Source organism: Amblyomma maculatum, chromosome 1 (genome assembly GCF_055883805.1).
Source record: "Amblyomma maculatum isolate TAMU_Amacu chromosome 1, ASM5588380v1, whole genome shotgun sequence".
NCBI lineage: Eukaryota > Metazoa > Arthropoda > Arachnida > Ixodida > Ixodidae > Amblyomma > Amblyomma maculatum.
In genome coordinates this window covers 454,397,645-454,415,059 of record NC_139344.1, presented here as the reverse complement: position 1 = coordinate 454,415,059, position 17,415 = coordinate 454,397,645, and the positions used below count along the sequence as shown (strand labels likewise).

The 17,415-nt window shown below is 47.9% G+C and overlaps 1 protein-coding gene across 2 annotated transcripts in view; it reads right to left on the bottom strand.

The window, feature by feature from the left end:
* LOC146209691 (putative inhibitor of apoptosis) overlaps positions 1 to 17,415 on the bottom strand; it is a 45,249-nt gene that overhangs the window by 26,112 nt on the left and 1,722 nt on the right. The window lies entirely within an intron of this gene.

The window sequence follows — 17,415 nt, the reverse complement described above, 5'->3', positions numbered from 1 at the left end:
GCAGACCAGTGTGTACCCAAGTTCATCCGCTCCGGGTCGTACCTGAGAGCGCAGCTCGAGCCTGTCGATCGTGATCCAACGATGCGCGACAGGCGTACCTTGCGGTGGTTGCCCACTCTCTCTCAAAGGAACCCTTTGGTCACTGCGAGAGAGAGATCACAGCACGCCCTTGCGTGCTTGCGGCGCACACTCCGTGTCAGTTCGTGCGTGCAGGGGAGCCTTGCTCCTCGCGCGCTCCCGGGACACGGTGACTGAGTATGTGTGTGTATGTGCGTTTGTATATATGTGTATGTGTGTGTGCGTGTGTGTGTGTGCGCCGCTGGAGGATGGCGTTTCAATAAACGTCTCCTTTGTGAACTTGGAGGTTTGTGTCCCTGCAGCGCAGTGCTCTCCTCCCGGTGGAGGTTGAGTGCGCGCTGCAGTGTTTCAGTGTGCGCGTGGTGACAGCTGATCGGGGCTTCGGCTCGCGCGACGCTCGAACCCGCGGTGGCTGGTGGCTTATGTCCACATAGAAAACCACAACTGGCGCCCAACGTGAATTGTCCCTGGCTCCATGAGTCGTTGGACAGCACATCGGCCGAGCCGGTCGCCTTGACGATCAAGCTCATACGCCATGCCTGCCGCCCCCTGCGCGGCACTCGGCAAAGGCACTGAAACACGCTACATGGTTATTCGGACCACCCTGCGGTGCGACCGTTGACCATATGCCTCTGCTGTTTCAGCTTTACGCCGTTGCGGAAGCAATGTACGTGACGCCGCTGCTGCCGGCATCTCTGCACAACAGCACCTGTGCCCCGCCTGCAGTCATTTCTGTTCGGGGAACGGCGAGGCGTCGGCCGGGCTCCCTCTGGAAACCGCACCGACAGCGCGCTCAGTTGGCTGATGCGGCTCCGTGAACTTGCGAGCCGACTGATGCGCCATTCTCCCCTGGTACAGCATTTCGACTTTTCGGTGCAGTATCGTAAGGGGAGAACGAACGTGGTAGCTGACGCGCTATCCCGTGCTCCACTTGCCCGCGGCGACGTCTTTACGCGGGCAGGCGAAGGGGGCGAAACAGCGGACGAGCTGCAGATCGGCACGGAGGGGACGCCCGCAGACGGGTTCCCCATTTCGCTATCCAGGTAAGCAGCTCTTCGCAAAGCAGGCGAGGATGAAAGCTCTTTGTGAGCACATCTGAGACGCCGATGCCAGCGGAAGTTTTGCTGTGAACCTGTGGGGGGACGAAACCAGGCTCTCCTTTGGGATGACTGGGATCGTTTTCAGCCATTAAGAGCTACGACGGTCCAGCAAAATGATCCGTTTTGTCGCGATGTCAGCGACGGTCTCTGGGAGACGAAGCATCATTACGCTGCTTGTATTGCAGCGGGCGCAGCGCCGTTACGCTACTTGTATTGAGCGGGCGCAGGGGGGCACGAGCCAGCGTGTGTCGCGGTATGCCTCTGGGATTCATGTTTGCTGGGCCATGACGGGTTCGCGCTGAAATACATAGTCACGGATGATGAGTCCATGAACCATTTAAAGTGGCTATTCCCCAATGCCTGAGCAGCGCTCTGTTGCGTTTCTCTCACGACAAACCATTGGCTGGTCATCTGAGTGGCTCCAAGGTTTTAAGAAACTGAGTCAATGGGTGACTGCAGCCCGGCATGAAGCGCGACATTTTCCGCTGTTGCCGTTCCTGCCATGTCTGTCAAATGGGGAAGTCGAGGGGTGGGAAGCCACCGGGCATGACGAAACCAACAGACAGCGTGCGTTCGTGGCAGATGGCCACCTGCGATTTCATGGGGCATTTCCCCAGTAACAAGCAGGGGCTCATTGCTGAAGAATCCCCCTATGGGGAAATCCAGCCGTGCCTACATCGCAGACGAAGGCCCATGCGTAACGGTCTGACGAGCTTGCGCTGGTGCCCATTGTCACCACAGGCAAGCGCCAAAGCACACCCGATGCGGTGGAACGCAGCCGTGCCCCGCACCGGTACAAGGTGAGGCGACGTTCACCTGTGTGATTGATGCCGGACGGCGGGCCTTTTCCGCAACCGAAGGCATACCGCTTCACAGAGCAAGCTTGCTCGTCGAACCCTACCCAGAAGCAAGGTTGGTCTCCCCTTTTTCTGGCTCGCTCAGTTCCAGCCTGTGTGTGTTTTTTTTGTGTTTTTTTTTTTTTGTGGGTGCCTCTGTTCCCATTTTTCGCTTTCTTCTGTCTCCGTTCTTGCTGCCTATCTTGTAAATATTGTACAGTGAGTGCCTTCTTTTGTACAGCGCGTCTTCTCTCCTCTTCCTTCTTGAGATTGCGAGGGTTGCTCATTAAGCCGCGTTCAGACTACGTGCGCATCCGTCGTAAGTATCGTATTTATCGCAGTGCGCATAGTAGCTGGAACTCCCGTTTACGTAGCTTGCGACTGCGCATGTTCACACTGGGCCGTTCGGTAAGATGCGTTCTTTACGACCGGCCAATCAGCGCTCTCAACATGGCGCCAGTTAGCAAGCAGCTGATAGCAGAGGTCTGGGCTCTTCAAGCTCAAAATGAGATGCGAAAGAAAAGACTGGACACACAAATAAAATACGAAAAAGGACAATGGGTATATTAATAATTAACAACTCGATTATATATACACTTCGTTTCACACACGCACGTTCGCACACAGTTTTCAAACGTCCGCTCACCGTGCTGACGCACCGCTCACTCCTTCGCACATTTCTTCACGCGCCCGTTCTCATTGTCGACGTATCGCGCACTCCTGCTCGGTGTCCCGTGATCGCACTCTCTCGCACCAAACCAGGCGTACGGTCCGCCTGCATCCCTGCTTGCGATTTTACCAGTGCCCCGGAGCGATCTTGAAGACGGGCCGGGGCGGTGACTCAAAGGCCGTACTACTGACTCCAAACAATGAGCTGGGGCGTGCGGCAGACACGGAAACGTCCGCGGAACCTCGTCCCCCCTCAGAAAATGCTGTTTTCTTTTTCTCTTTTACGGTGAGCTTCTTTCAAACTTCGACCAGTCCGCACCAGCTCCGTTCTGCGGCCCGACCGCAACGTTGCCCCGCATCGGCCTTTCGCTGCAGGCCAACTGTTTCCTCACTTGTCAACGGAGCCGATGGGCTGAGAGAATGCACGGGGATGAAGCGGGCATCCCCCGCCTCCATAATCTCACTTTTCTAAACTAGAGGAAACATTTGCTTGTTGAGAGCTTGTTCGCGCATGAAAAAACGGATTGATAAACCACTTACTACTTTGACTCAGCGCACTGGCAATTTGCAGCCAGGCATCGTTTTGCACTTCTCTCTGTGCGATTTCAGCTACTCGTAGTAGAGAGCCGGCCCCTGCCACACTTTTTTTATGAGAGGCTGCTAATTCTACAGCGAAGATTCCGCACTGCACATGATCAAGCTGCGGACAGACACAATCACCGACACAACACCAATAACAACGGCGAGCCGAGACACTGCAGCAGAGTAGGAGTGTTGGATGATGCCGCCTACTAGTGGTTTGCGCGCGAAATCTGGGAGGACCGGAAGCCCCGTGACCGGAAAGGGAAAACCGAAACGGCTGTGCGCATTGGTCGCGCGTAACAGACGTATCTGTACTAGTCGTAAAAGTCGCGGGTCCTCCAACATAGCCCCGACGCGCGGCTTTTGCGGTGTGTGTGGAAAGGAAGTTGGGGCCGTTTGGGGACGGGGAGCATGGACGATGCCCCTTTCATCCAAGGCGGCTGCGGTTGCGAAGATGCTCGGGACAGGTTCACCGCTGAACGTCGGCATCACCCTTTGTTTGGTGTGTGAGTGGCTGTGACAGAGCAAAACAGCGCAAACTTCACAATGGACAGAGAAGGGCAGACGAGACACAGGCGCTGGTCCTCCGACATAGCCCCGACGCGCGGCTTTTGCGGTGTGTGTGGAAAGGAAGTTGGGGCCGTTTGGGGACGGGGAGCATGGACGATGCCCCTTTCACCCAAGGCGGCCGCGGTTGCGAAGATGCTCGGGACAGGTTCGCCGCTGAACGTCGGCATCACCCTTTGTTTGGTGTGTGAGTGGCTGTGACAGAGCAAAACAGCGTAAACATCACAATGGACAGAGAAGGGCAGGCGAGACACAGGCGCGGGTCCTCCGAAATAGCCCCGACGCGCGGCTTTTGCGGTGTGTGTGGAAAGGAAGTTGGGGCCGTTTGGGGACGGGGAGCATGGACGATGCCCCCCAAGCCGGCCACGGTTGCGAAGATGCTCGGGACAGGTTCGCCGCTGAACGTCGGCATCACCCTTTGTTTGGTGTGTGAGTGGCTGTGACAGAGCAAAACAGCGCAAACTTCACAATGGACACAGAAGGGCAGACGAGACACAGGCGCTGACTAACAACTGAAGGTTTATTGTTCTGACACCTCGGAATATATACAGCAAGCATCAAAAACAAGAACAACAACAAAGCCTGATAGACACTCATCTCAGCCAGACATCAAGCAGGAGCACCATGATCATCCAACACCCGATAGGAAAAGCAACTCCTTATCTAGAAGGGCTATGGAGGGAATGCTTACACAGCTGTCTTTTAGGTTTGCAATTTTTTCGGCCTCAATTATTTCTCGCGTGATTTTGTCGCCGCACCTGCGCAGCACGCTCGTGTTACGCAAATCAGGTGTGCATTTACAATCTCGGCAGCGTACACCCAGATGGCCCGAGATCCGCTCTGTCACATTGTAGTTGTGCTCCAATAATCTTTTATTAAGACATCTGCCGGTTTGGCCTATGTACGCATTGCCACAAGACAAAGGGATCGAATAAACGACGCCTTCCGCACACGAGACGAATCGGTCGCGATGGTTTGAGGTGCAGCCGATGTGTTTTCGACCCATCCCATTCACTCGCTTGCAAAGACTTGACAAGCGGTCCGGAGCCGAAAAAACAACATCTACTCCAACCCTTCTTCCTATCTTTCTCAAGTTGTGTGAAATCCCGTGCGCGTAGGGAATGACTGTGATCTTCTTATCCCTGTCTCTACTGACTGTTTCTTTAGTTGTTAACATAGCCTCCGCTACTGAGGATAATAGCGCCGGTGGATAACCAGCCTGAACTAGTCGGCGCATCTGGTTTAAAAAGCTATCTTCCAGCTTGTGGTTGCACGATTTCGTGACTGAATTGTAGAAGCAAGAATTGATGATGCTGCGCTTAACCAACTTCGAGTGCGCTGAAGTAAATGGCAGAAGGGGTTTGTTGGCGCGAGGCTCAAAGGCCCAACACACATGATTGGGGTTGAAATATAGTCCTAGTTCTAAAAACCGTATGAATCCATTAGTTGGCAGTTCGTGCGTGACAATTAAAGGAGTTGCTTTTCCTATCGGGTGTTGGATGATCATGGTGCTCCTGCTTGATGTCTGCCTGAGATGAGTGTCTATCAGGCTTTGTTGTTGTTCTTATTCTTGATGCTTGCTGTATATATTCCGAGGTGTCAGAACAATAAACCTTCAGTTGTTAGTCAGCGCCTGTGTCTCGTCTGCCCTTCTCTGTCCATTGTGAAGTTTGCGCTGTTTTGCTCTGTGATGAACCAACTAGCTCGAGATGTTTTCTTCGAGTGGCTGTGCGTGTGCGTGCCTAGGCGTGGAGGCGACGACGTCGCGTCATGTGTGTTTGCCGGCGTGTGCGGAGCGCGGTGGAAAGGAAGCCCCGCGTGGTCTTCCCATGTGCGCCTTGGATCGCCACGGAGTCACGGACTTTCCACATCTGGGGCCCCTTCGGCGTGTTCGCTGTCCCTGCACCTAACCTGTACCACCACCGACCAAGATCGTTTGCAGCCAAGGATGAACGTTGGCCACCCAGAAGTCAACGAGCGGTGAGTCACCGCAGGCTCCCTGAGCTGCACCGACGAACTTTGGGACTTCTGTACATAGTTGTGTTTGTACATAGTTGTTCTGTACATAGTTAGGTTCTGAACATGATTGTGTTCTGTACATAGTTGTTGTTACTTAGCCTCCAGAACTTTGTACATTATTCTTCATGCCATCTTGTTCTTGTTTTTTTGTGCGCCTTGCTAATGTTTGTCTTTCTTGAGTGTCTGTCTTTTCGAGATCTTTTTGGCTGGAGCTGAAGCGAGGTTGACTTGTTGCGTGAGGATTGCATTCTTTTCTTCATGCTGGGGACCTGCCGCGTGCTTTCGCTGATGGGTAGGAGGGCAATTAGGAGAGGAGGATGTGGGATTCGGGCTTGCTGCGGCTGCCCTTTGCGCGGCCGCCGCCCGCTTCCCAGTTGTTCTCCTTGTTCCCTTTCTCCAGCCTGAGGCGGCGGAGAGAGGCTCGGACGACTTGTCACTGTCGTTCGGGCCACAGCTCGGCCCTTGCGTCCCAGTGGCTGTTCCCATTGGCGCCTTTTGGCGAGAACACTGCACCGCTTCGACAGCCGCGCTCGCGCGACCGTCCGAGCGCAGCCCAGAGAGAGACCCCTCCGAGACATCGCAAGGTGCGTACGCTACTGTTCTTGTCTGCCGGCCTTTGTCCGTGCAGACCAGTGTGTACCCGAGTTCGTCCGCTCCGGGTCGTACCTGAGAGCGCAGCTCGAGCCTGTCGATCGTGATCCAACGATCCGCGACAGGTGTACCTTGCGGTGGTTGCCCACTCTCTCTCAAAGGAACCCTTTGGTCACTGCGAGAGAGAGATCACAGCACGCCCTTGTGTGCTTGCGGCGCACACTCCGTGTCACTTCGTGCGCGCAGGGGAGCCTTGCTCCTCGCGCGCTCCCGGGACACGGTGACTGAGTATGTGTGTGTATGTGCGTTTGTATATATGTGTATGTGTGTGTGCGTGTGTGTGTGTGCGCCGCTGGAGGATGGCGTTTCAATAAACGTCCTTTGTGAACTTGGAGGTTTGTGTCCTTGCAGCGCAGTGCTCTCCTCCCGATGGAGGTTGAGTGCGCGCTGCGGTGTTTCAGTGTGCGCGTGGTGACGGCTGATCGGGGCTTCGGCTCGCGCGACGCTCGAACCCGCGGTGGTTGGTGGCTTATGTCCACGTAGAAAACCACAAGACGCAGATCTCTCCAATGACGAACACACCGAGGTAGATACGCAAAATACGGTAATGATGCCTGTTTTCTGTTTTTGAGGTTTGGAAATAATGTGTTGTTTTGTTTCAGATTTCTGCCACAAACAGCACTGCGCTGAGTGCAGGAGCATCGCCAGGATCCCGTTCAATCGCGTTCAACAGAGCACCTCCAAAAAAGCGCGGTCGGCCGAGTAGCAAGTACTCTGAGCCTGTTGCAAAGAAGGCTAGCCCGCATTTGCTACCGACTGCAACCATTAGTTATGATGGCTACAATCACTGGCCGGAGTATGTCAGCACACCGAACTCTCAGCGCTGCCGCCGAGAGGGATGCACAGCAAAGTGCCGGATTCGCTGTCAAAAATGCCAAATTTTTTTGTGCGTGTTGGCTCAGCACAATTGCTTTTATCTTTTTCACACCAAGTAGACACTAAAGAGTTGCTTATAAATAAAGCAGCAAATAATTAATCATATTTTGTGCCAGCTGTCACAAGAACACTATCGCAGGCTCTGTTAGTAGTGTGCATTGTTCTTTCTGTATTGAGGCGCTCTGTCCCCGCATGGGGACAGCACAAAATACATTGAAGGAATAAATGTTTTGCTTCAGTTTCTTCAAGACTCGTGATTTGAAGCGTGGAGAACACAAAATGGTGCTCATATATTTTTTTTATTGCAAAACATTTTTTGGCGCCTGAAGGGGATATACTACTATGCTACCAACTATGTACTATTATACAATACTACCGCTACTACTACTACTGCTACTACTACACTATATCATGCTTCATGAGCAAACTATTAACTGCCACCCAGGGACTACATTCACTGACTGGGAAGAGAAAATGTGTTGTGGCTTTGTAGCCCAAGTGCCCATGAAGACAAAAGTATTTTTGAAGTATAGTAACTACTATCTGTTGCACAGTTATTTCCAATGGTAAGTATGGTGTGTTGTGCCATAATTGAGTGAATAGACCTTAGCATAGAGGAAGTAAGAACAAAAATAATTAGAGGCACGCTGTACTGGCACCGAGTAGTGCCACTGTGGCAGGAAGTGTGTGACGAAACGCCGACAATAAGAAACCCTCGAAGCATGTATGAGTACTGCATATCACCTAGACAGTGCTCCGATAAGCATGTCTCTACTGCGATAATAGCAGCAGCCCACGCACACAACACGTGCGATTCTGTTGGAGCAGCATTTCGTAATCTTGCGAAACTAGGAACGCAAGTATGTGGATTTGAAGAGCATGACAAGACCAGCAAGAGAAAGAGCAAATGAAGGGCGCTGTAGTCGGACATAGTGTGATGCTTGTGTACAATAGTCTCTGCCAGGAGCCATGTGCAGCTCTCAAATCAGTAAAATGCATTTGCTGAGCCAACCTCAGCACTGATACCATTTCTTATCCTGAATGCTCATTGGAAGTGCTCTAAAGGCACACACTCAACTTGCGAACTCCGCAGGTGCATCAGCATCGTAGTATTAAGTGTCGTTGGCTTCGGTGCTGTCAAACTTTCAATTAGGTGTGTTGCCTTATTACCTCACCCTTTAGCTGTGCATTGTATTCACTTCAGCACATGCACTCTATGAGCAACGGGCAGAAATTCCTACTGCAGTGACATTGTTCGAAAATAACTGCTTAGATGTTGTGCGCACCTTCTTTGGTGCCTTGGTCTCAACTCAGTCAACTGAAAAGGGGTGGAGGTATCCTTGCACGCATATATTTGCGTCTGTGACACGTACCAAACCACCTATCAGTTGGTGGGTATTTCCACTTGGGCACCCCGCCAAGCATGGCCTGCTGACAACTGCTGCCTCCACTTGCTCTTTGGACGAACCTCATTAGCAAGGAGTGCGATTCAGCTGAACACAATGGTCACATTGCTAAAAGGTACAAGCTGCTATCTGTTTGCTCACGGGGCTTCCAACCAGCTTACGACTCCAGCTGCTTTCCTTCCCCTCACACCCCTTTATACATGAAGCCACTTCTTTCCCCCAGTGGGTGGAAATGACATGCTTCTCTCAAAACACTATTCGTAGCAGAAGAAACTGCTATCTGTAGCAGAAAAACGGCAGTAGAAAAAAAAAATTCCTACTGCCAGCATGAAATAAAAAAAAAAAAATTCTTGTAGGAAAGTTTCCATTTCCTGAGAATTAGTTTCACAATTTTCGCTGATCAGAGAAAATTAAAAACAATAAACCCTACTCTTGTTTTCAATATAGCACCCTTTGAAGAACCTGCAATGTTTCAATTAAAAAAAAAAATACACTGATGGGTCCAACTCGCTTGAGCCTAGTGAGCGTAAGTTCTGTTACGAATGGTATAGCTCGGTAGAGGTGGAACTGGAAACTGGCTTCTTATAGCAGTTTTTGCAGCAGAAGAAATCGCAGTTTGTAGCAGAAATTTGATGACATCAATCAGGTGATAGAAAAATGCTCGGAATATAACCAGCCCTTATACATAGCATTCATTGATTACAAAAAAGCATTTGACTCAGTTGAAACCTCGGCGGTGATTCAGGCATTGCGAAATCAGGGGGTAGACGAGCCGTACGTGAAAGTGCTGGAAGATATATATAGTGGCTGCACAGCAACCATAGTTCTGCATAAAGAAAGTAACAAAATTCCCATAAAGAAAGGTGTTAGGCAAGGAGACACAATCTCCCCAGTACTATTCACAGCTTGTTTAGAGGAAGTATTCAGAGACTTGGAATGGGAGCAGTTAGGGATAAGGGTAGATGGAGAATACCTCAGTAATCTGCGATTTGCTCATGACATTGCCTTGCTAAGCAACTCGGGGGATAAACTGCAAATAATGATCGACGACCTAGACAGGAAAAGTAGAAAGGTAGGCTTGAAAATCAATATGCAGAAGACTAAGGTAATGTTCAACAGCCTCGGGAAGGAACAGCAGTTTACATTAGGTAGCGAAATACTGGAAGTAGTAGGCGAATATGTCTACTTAGGACAGGTAGTAACCGCAGATCCGGACCACGAAAAGGAAATAAGAAGAAGAATACGATTGGGATGGAGCGCATTTGGCAAGCACTCGCAGATTATGACTAGCAGCTTACCGGTATCGCTCAAGAGGAAAGTATACAACAGTTGCATCTTGCCTGTACTCACCTATGGGGCTGAAACGTGGAGGCTAACCAAGAGAGTTCTACTTAAGTTGAGGACAACCCAGAGGGCTATGGAACGAAAAATGGTAGGGGTAACATTAAGAGATAGAAAGCGTGCAGAGTGGGTCAGAGAAATAACTCAAGTTACCGACATTCTAGTAGAAATTAAGAAGAAGTGGACATGGGCAGGACATGTAGTGCGAAGAGAGGATAACCGATGGTCGCTGAGGGTAACAAACTGGATTCCAAGGGAAGGAAAGCGTAGCAGGGGGCGGCAGAAAGTTAGGTGGGCGGATGAGATTAAGAAGTTCGCAGGGGTCAAGTGGATGCAGCTAGCACAGAACCGGGTTAAGTGGAGAAATATGGGAGAGGCCTTCGCCCTGCAGTGGGTATAATCAGGCTGATTATGATGATGATGATGAGCAAGAAAAATGGCATTTGGTAGCAAATATTTGAGCTTTTGTAGCAGAAAAAAAAAAAGTATTGTAGCAAATTTCAAATCTCGAGACGCTGAAATAAAGAACTCTTGTTTTATTTCTGGAACCCAATCGCTCAGATTTTTATAACGACTATAGCCATGCAAAAACAAGCTTCAAGCTCAAATGCAGTCTTAAGGTACGAAAGTGGCCAACAGCGGCCAGTGCGCGCGTACAAAAACAGTCAAATTCTTAGTGCTCTCTCCGCTGCTACTCAGGCCATCGCAGCTCATACTTCACTGGTGAAAAAAAGAAAAAGAAAAAAGGGAAGCAAGCGTGCATATTGCTCCAACTGTGCTCTGCTGAGGGCAGTTCCAAACCGTCACTCGTTTGAAACTGTGGCGTCTGCGTTGGCCAGCCTGCGCGCGCATCCATTGTGCGCGCGCACGCACAAACATTAAGAAAGCGCCCAGGGCAGCTAGAAATTGTCACGCGTTTGAATGTGCTTTGAACCTTCGACGGCCAGCCTGCTAGCCTCTCACCATTCCCGAGCATCGAACTTGAGAGATATTTTGCAGCCCCCTCTCACTACCTCCTAGTAGACAAACAAAAAAAAATAAACACCGGCACGAGACGCAGGACTTAGACAAACGTCAATTTTGTGACATGTGACTATCCACCCAGGACCTGCTAAAATATGATGATGATGATGTGGCCCAAACCCCTTTCAACGGGTGACCACAGTCTGTTCTGGATTAGGCCGAAAACAAACGTTCCATACAACGCTAGTGTGTTGTTCACAAAAAATTATTGTCCAGACGTCCTCGCCACCAGTGCTCAAGATGTCGCCTTGTTTTTTCCACTTGTGTCAAGCACTTCATGGTGCAGCCCGAGTGCCATCGCCAGCATGTCGTCTGTGTCAGTCATGGCATGCGCAGCTGGAGGGGGTGGTGGCGATAACTATGGGTACTCCAATACGATATGCTTGATAGTCTCCTCAGCAACTTGACATCGGGGGCATGCCGTGTCCAGCCCAGACAACTTCGCTCGGTCCTAGCCTCGCACAGGAGGCCACTTCTAGTGGTGTTATCGTAGATGGCCTCCTTTTTAATATTCTTCCGCCTTGCACAGTGTTGCCAGCAGATGTCAGTTTTGGTTTCGCGGCAGTTCGGTTTCGCTGTCGGCAGAGTTATTCAGCTACTTTTGGTGCAGGCGTGGCGCAGAAGTAGGCAAAAAATCGTTAAGTAGCAGCATGTAGTAGGGTTTCTAATTTGGCGCAGTTTGGCGCAGCAGTTCCCTCACTGTGATTGCTTGCCAACAGCTGTAATAGCTTTTGTATAGGTCTACAGGACCATTAGGGCAATGCCTAAACAAATGGCTTGGAGAGCATGACTTCAACAGAAGCTTACTTATCGTGAACAATATCAAGTAAATTCAGCTTCTGAGTAACAATGTTTCGCAATCTCTGAATTCCACGAAGATGACATAGAGGCCTCCATAGTTTTGCACATTTACCTGATGTCTGAAAGCATTCTGGAGTTTAAAAAGTAGCATGGCTCATGCCATGTGGTGTCCCACATAAGCAGAAACCATCTTAACAGAACCCGACAGTGTGGAGAGAAAAAAGAAAAAAGCACCGAAGACTGCCATTTCTTGAGAGAAATTTTTGAAAGTAAATCAAGTGCCCGCTAAATTTTGGACCTTTGTCTGGGACCTAAATGGACTGCTGCTTAGCAAACTTGCCTCCCCCACACGCTCATTACTCCCAAATGCCATCTATTTCTGCGACTTTTGATGCTCTTGCTTGGCTCCAGATATTTCCCAAGAATAGGGGGCCTGGTATAAAGATACAAGGAAACAGGAACTAGGATGATGGATTGGGAAAATTACCAGCATCTGCCTTTCAGCACAAAGAGTTGCACTATACTGAAAATTCATACTTCTAGTTCCAGCTATGAAACATGTGTCTTTAGCGCATAGTATAGTATCATACATGATACAGTAAATTTCCTTTGTGCTAAATTGTTCGGAATGGGAAGAAAAGAAACGTTTATTTGGTACCACAGTGTGCACTGTCTGGAATCCAGGTGCGCAGTAACTATTCCGTTATTTTAATTACAAATGTGCAAGGAAGTAGCCTTTTTGATTTCTTGCGGAAATTCGATAGGTAGAGGACTTCATTCTGACTGGAAGCAGCGCTTCAAAAAATTATTAGCAATTCAGTGAAATTTATTTTTTCTGGTTACAACATCACCTGCTTCATGATCCTTCAGACTACATTCTGATAAGGGTATTTACTTGTGTATCAGATATACATCATACAATTAGGGGTAATTTTTGTCACTTCATGGTGTTTCATAATTTCATTAGCAGGAAATAAATTCACTGCCCTCATTGTATGGCAGACACGAAAGTTGGTTCCTGCACTTATTCGACGTCCTGTGATAGCCACAGTGATAGTGTACTAAAAATCGCTATTACAGTGCACTGACTGCCAAGGAAAAAGACGACATTATCTAGTTAGACGGAGGAAGAAAAAAATTGTGAAGGTCTTGTGTTGAGCAAGCGTTGCAGGAAATAGCACAGCTGTAGATAGGCGCCAAGTGCTACAGTCATAATTTCTTTACATCCGGTCTGTCTGGGTCTCTAAAAAAATGTTTTTGCCCTGAAATTGCCATTTGGCAAACCATGTAATTCTCGTTTAGTTACAGCTACATATGAGCAACTTTATATTTTCACAAAAATACCACTATGGTGTATCATATTAGATATACGACAATATTTCGCAAAATTGTCACAACCACACAGTTTATCTCAAAACAGAGGTTGATGGGCACTTGCGTCATGAATGAAGCAGACTAAATTTTTTGTGAAAAAAAAAAAAAAAGAAAAAATTCATGCATATAAGGTTAGTCTCTGAAAATCTTGTCCCTGAATTTTAAAAAGGTGTCTAGCTGAAATTATTCGCTGGACCCCTTATTTGCGAGGAATACACGACTGATGAAAGTTAGCACCTCATAAAACTGAACTAAGCATGGTACTGTCCACAAACATTTGTTGTGAGTCAGCAATATGCACTTCCTCAACAGTGCAAGTCAGCCACCTACATGCAACCTAGCTTTGCTTGTGAGCTGAAAAATCTTATCCTGGTTCTTAGACCAATAACTCGATTATTACACCTTCCATGGCTACTCTTCCAGGAAACGATGCCCACTCCTTATCACAGCCAAGTGGGGATAACTCCCACACATTTTTGAACAATGCCAGGCTGTGTGATGGAAGCTAAGTGTTAAAGCAATACCTGCTTTAAGAACATTTTCTCTTAGACACAGTTCACCACTTCAGAGTCCTAGACAAGAGTGCCGGTGTCAAGTATCTCCCGTCCATCACAAGCGTGCTGCATCACACGGTAGCGTTCCGCTTGGCATACACCAGCCGTAATGGCAGATGTGTGCCGGTTTACCGGCCGCGATTAGCCAGAGATAGCAAGTAATATTGGGGTACGCGTGGCCAAAATTTTCAGCACAAAGGCAGAAGCGCTGTGGAGGTTACGTGATGCACTTACGCCAACCAGAACGCTGCAGCCGAACTCTCATTTTTCTGTTGGATGACTTAAAAATGCGCTTGATTGCGCTGCTGTCTTGAATTGAGTAGCTGACCAATGTTAATATTGCTTATGATTATGGTCGCTTAGGGTAACAAACTGGATTCCAAGGGAAGGAAAGCGTAACAGGGGGCGGCAGAAAGTTAGGTGGGCGGATGAGATTAAGAAGTTCGCAGGGGTCAAGTGGATGCAGCTAGCACAGAACCGGGCTAAGTGGAGAAATATGGGAGAGGCCTTCGCCCTGCAGTGGGTATAGTCAGGCTGATGATGATGATGATTGCGAGAAATGCTGTTGTTTCCTCGTGAGATAAGAGAACACGTCCAGCGAACGCCATGATAGTGCAGTGGTCAATATCTGCGACCACTATGCCGGAGGCAACAAAAAGAGGCGTCCTTGTGCTGTGCGATATCAATGCATGTTTAAGATCTCCAAGTGAAAGAAATAGCTCCCGAGCTCTCCACTACGGCATCCCTATCTCTCTTCCCACTTTCACTCCCACATTCCTCCCATCCTCTCATGGTGCGGTTCAGGTGTCGAAAAAACAAATGTGACAAATACTGCGACTTTCCTTGCGTGTGAACCAATTATTATAATTTCGTGCCTTTGTCAGTCCCAAGGTTCTGCACCCATAAATGAGCCTAGCAAGATGCAACAGAGCAGAGCAGCAAGATCAAAGCAGCTAACCAGTCAGGCTTTACTGCATAAATGATTTCTGGGTTAAAGGTCAACTCCGGTGGTTTTTTTCATCATTTTGTGTTTTTGATTGAATTACATTTCTCAGTATGTCCCGACTCCAACACAAAAAACCTTTTTTGAAATTTCCAATTAGAAGTATTTTTAAAAAGGAAGAACAGCAAATCGAAACCGAAACTGCTTTCACGGCCAGAAACGACGTCCCACTTGATGAAATGGTGAAGTCACACTCAGTATTAGAAAACCACTCGTACGCGCGTTGGATTGCGAAAATAAAGTATGGAAATTATGACAGCGCACATAAAATGTCTGAGATAACCAAATACATGTCTCAAAATTTCATGATCGCGCAGGGAGTGGCCAGAAACGTGGGTGTACTGTTTGTGACGTCACAAACACAGTGTTGCACGAAGAAATCATCTCAACTGAAGGCACGAAAACTGCACATTTTAAAATGGTGTTGTGCGCGAATGAATTATCGCATGGTGCCCAAATTTGGTAGGATGCGTCTGGGTGGAGAGGCCAACCTACAGTAAAATGTTTACCAGAATATTTAAATGTCGAAAACCTCCGGAGTTGCCCTTTAGGAAGGCAAAAGTGAAGGGGAAAAATGCCCCTCATGGCATGATGCAGCAAAGATGGAAACCACAATCTTTGCCCTACCTCTAACTTAATTTGGCTCATGACATCACAGAGAGCCCAGATTTGAAAACTGCCGATGACCAGTTTTTGACAAGCAGCTCAACGACATCAGCTGCTTATTCTACAGGTAACCACTGTTTGAGCGAATGGGAGGCAACAGTAATAAAATATGCAGCATGAACTAACAGCCCTACCAAGTCATAGCAACATTACCGAAAGAAGAGGGAGGTGTTTGGGTTCTCGAGGCAAAAACTTCTGTCGAGCTAGCAAGCGAATGCGCAATGCATAGAAGTATTCCAAACATACAAAAGGACTATAAGAAGTACTAGATGTGTACACAAAATGGAGCATACCAGACATCTGTGCTCGTCTGCACGTACCGTGTGTCAGCTCTTGCTTTATCCTGTTTGCTCAGTGCAAGTCTGCGAAAGGAACTGATGCAATGACAGTGCCGTGGATATTACCACAGTGCGTAGCAACACTAGAGGAACTCAAGGGGGAAATAGCACTCCTTAATGGCCGTATCAATCCAAATTTACCTAAAATGTGGGGTGATAGTCCATGTGTACATACATTTAAAAGCCTCTTATGGTTGAAATTATTCTATAGCCCTCTTTTAATTGAGTCATCATTTCTTTTTGTCTTAAAGGCCTCATCAGAGACATTACGTATAAATGAGGGGAAGGGAAGGGGCAGAGGGCATCCAGCAAAATAAAAATATAAACAAGATTAACAAAGGGGATAGTAAACCTTATCAAGTCAAAGATCATATAAAACCAAATTTGGCAGATTGTACAATATACAAAGGAGGCAATTAAGTAACACAAGCAAAATTGACTGCAGTAAACAAATGTGGAAAAAAAGCATGCAGAAATACAAAGAAATAGGTGATAATATAGCGCTGCAAGCAGATCACACTGCTAGAGAAGGAGTACAAAGGAAAGTAATACAGATTCAAATGGCTGTTTTTTTTTTTTTAAATTTAACCCGTGTCATCACACCGGGTAGCAAAGCTTTCAGGAATGATTACTTAATTTTTCTAGAGCAAGGCAAAGGACAAAATTTTTTTGAAGTCATTTGCTGAATTATACAAGCACTGTATGCTGGAGGTGCTACAAATCTCCTCAAAAAGTAATTTTTAATTTTTGCTTTTTCTCTACTTATTCCCTTTTTTATTTTAAAAACTTATTTTATCCCATCTGATTCATAAAAGCACTTTTACCATTTGGTTTGGTTTATAGGTTTTAACCTTCAGTAGTACATCAATTTATTTCAGGGCAGAAATTCCAAGTGACTCGGGTTACGAAGGTGCCGTAATGAAGGTCTCGGGGAAATTTCGATGTCGAGGTATCTCTCCAACCATTAAAACTGCTAAACTGCCTGAACATGCCTCTATCATTTATTTTGCTCAGCAAGAATTGAACATGTTTCTGAAACTAAGTCTGAACCCGAAAGCAAAATCCACAATATGAATCTATGGAACAGGCTCAAGGGCGAATGTCCCAGTACCCAGAACATTATGACAGTGTTGCACACCTCCCCTAAACTTCAGACTTGTTTAATGCTTTTAGACCCCGCAAAATTCTTATTTATCGTGGATTAGTTTGGAACTTCCCTTCCGCCACAAAACTGACCGCAACAGGCAGCCAATACTGTCAGATGCCGCTCTATGTTCCAACCTCAGTGATAAACCAAGGGGTTTTTCTTAAAGCGAGACAGATCAAAAACTAATAGGCATCCCAGTTTGCGCCAGCATTGCCAGTGATAAACATATGCGCTATTCCTGCCTACATCTGCCACTTATAAGCAACGAGGTCACATCAAATAAAACGGTCAACGTTGACCCTGTAACGAGTTCCCGATAAAGAGCACTTGCTCGTTGGTAAGATTCCAATAAACACAGCAGATGCGGGTTATCTGGTGTTGAGC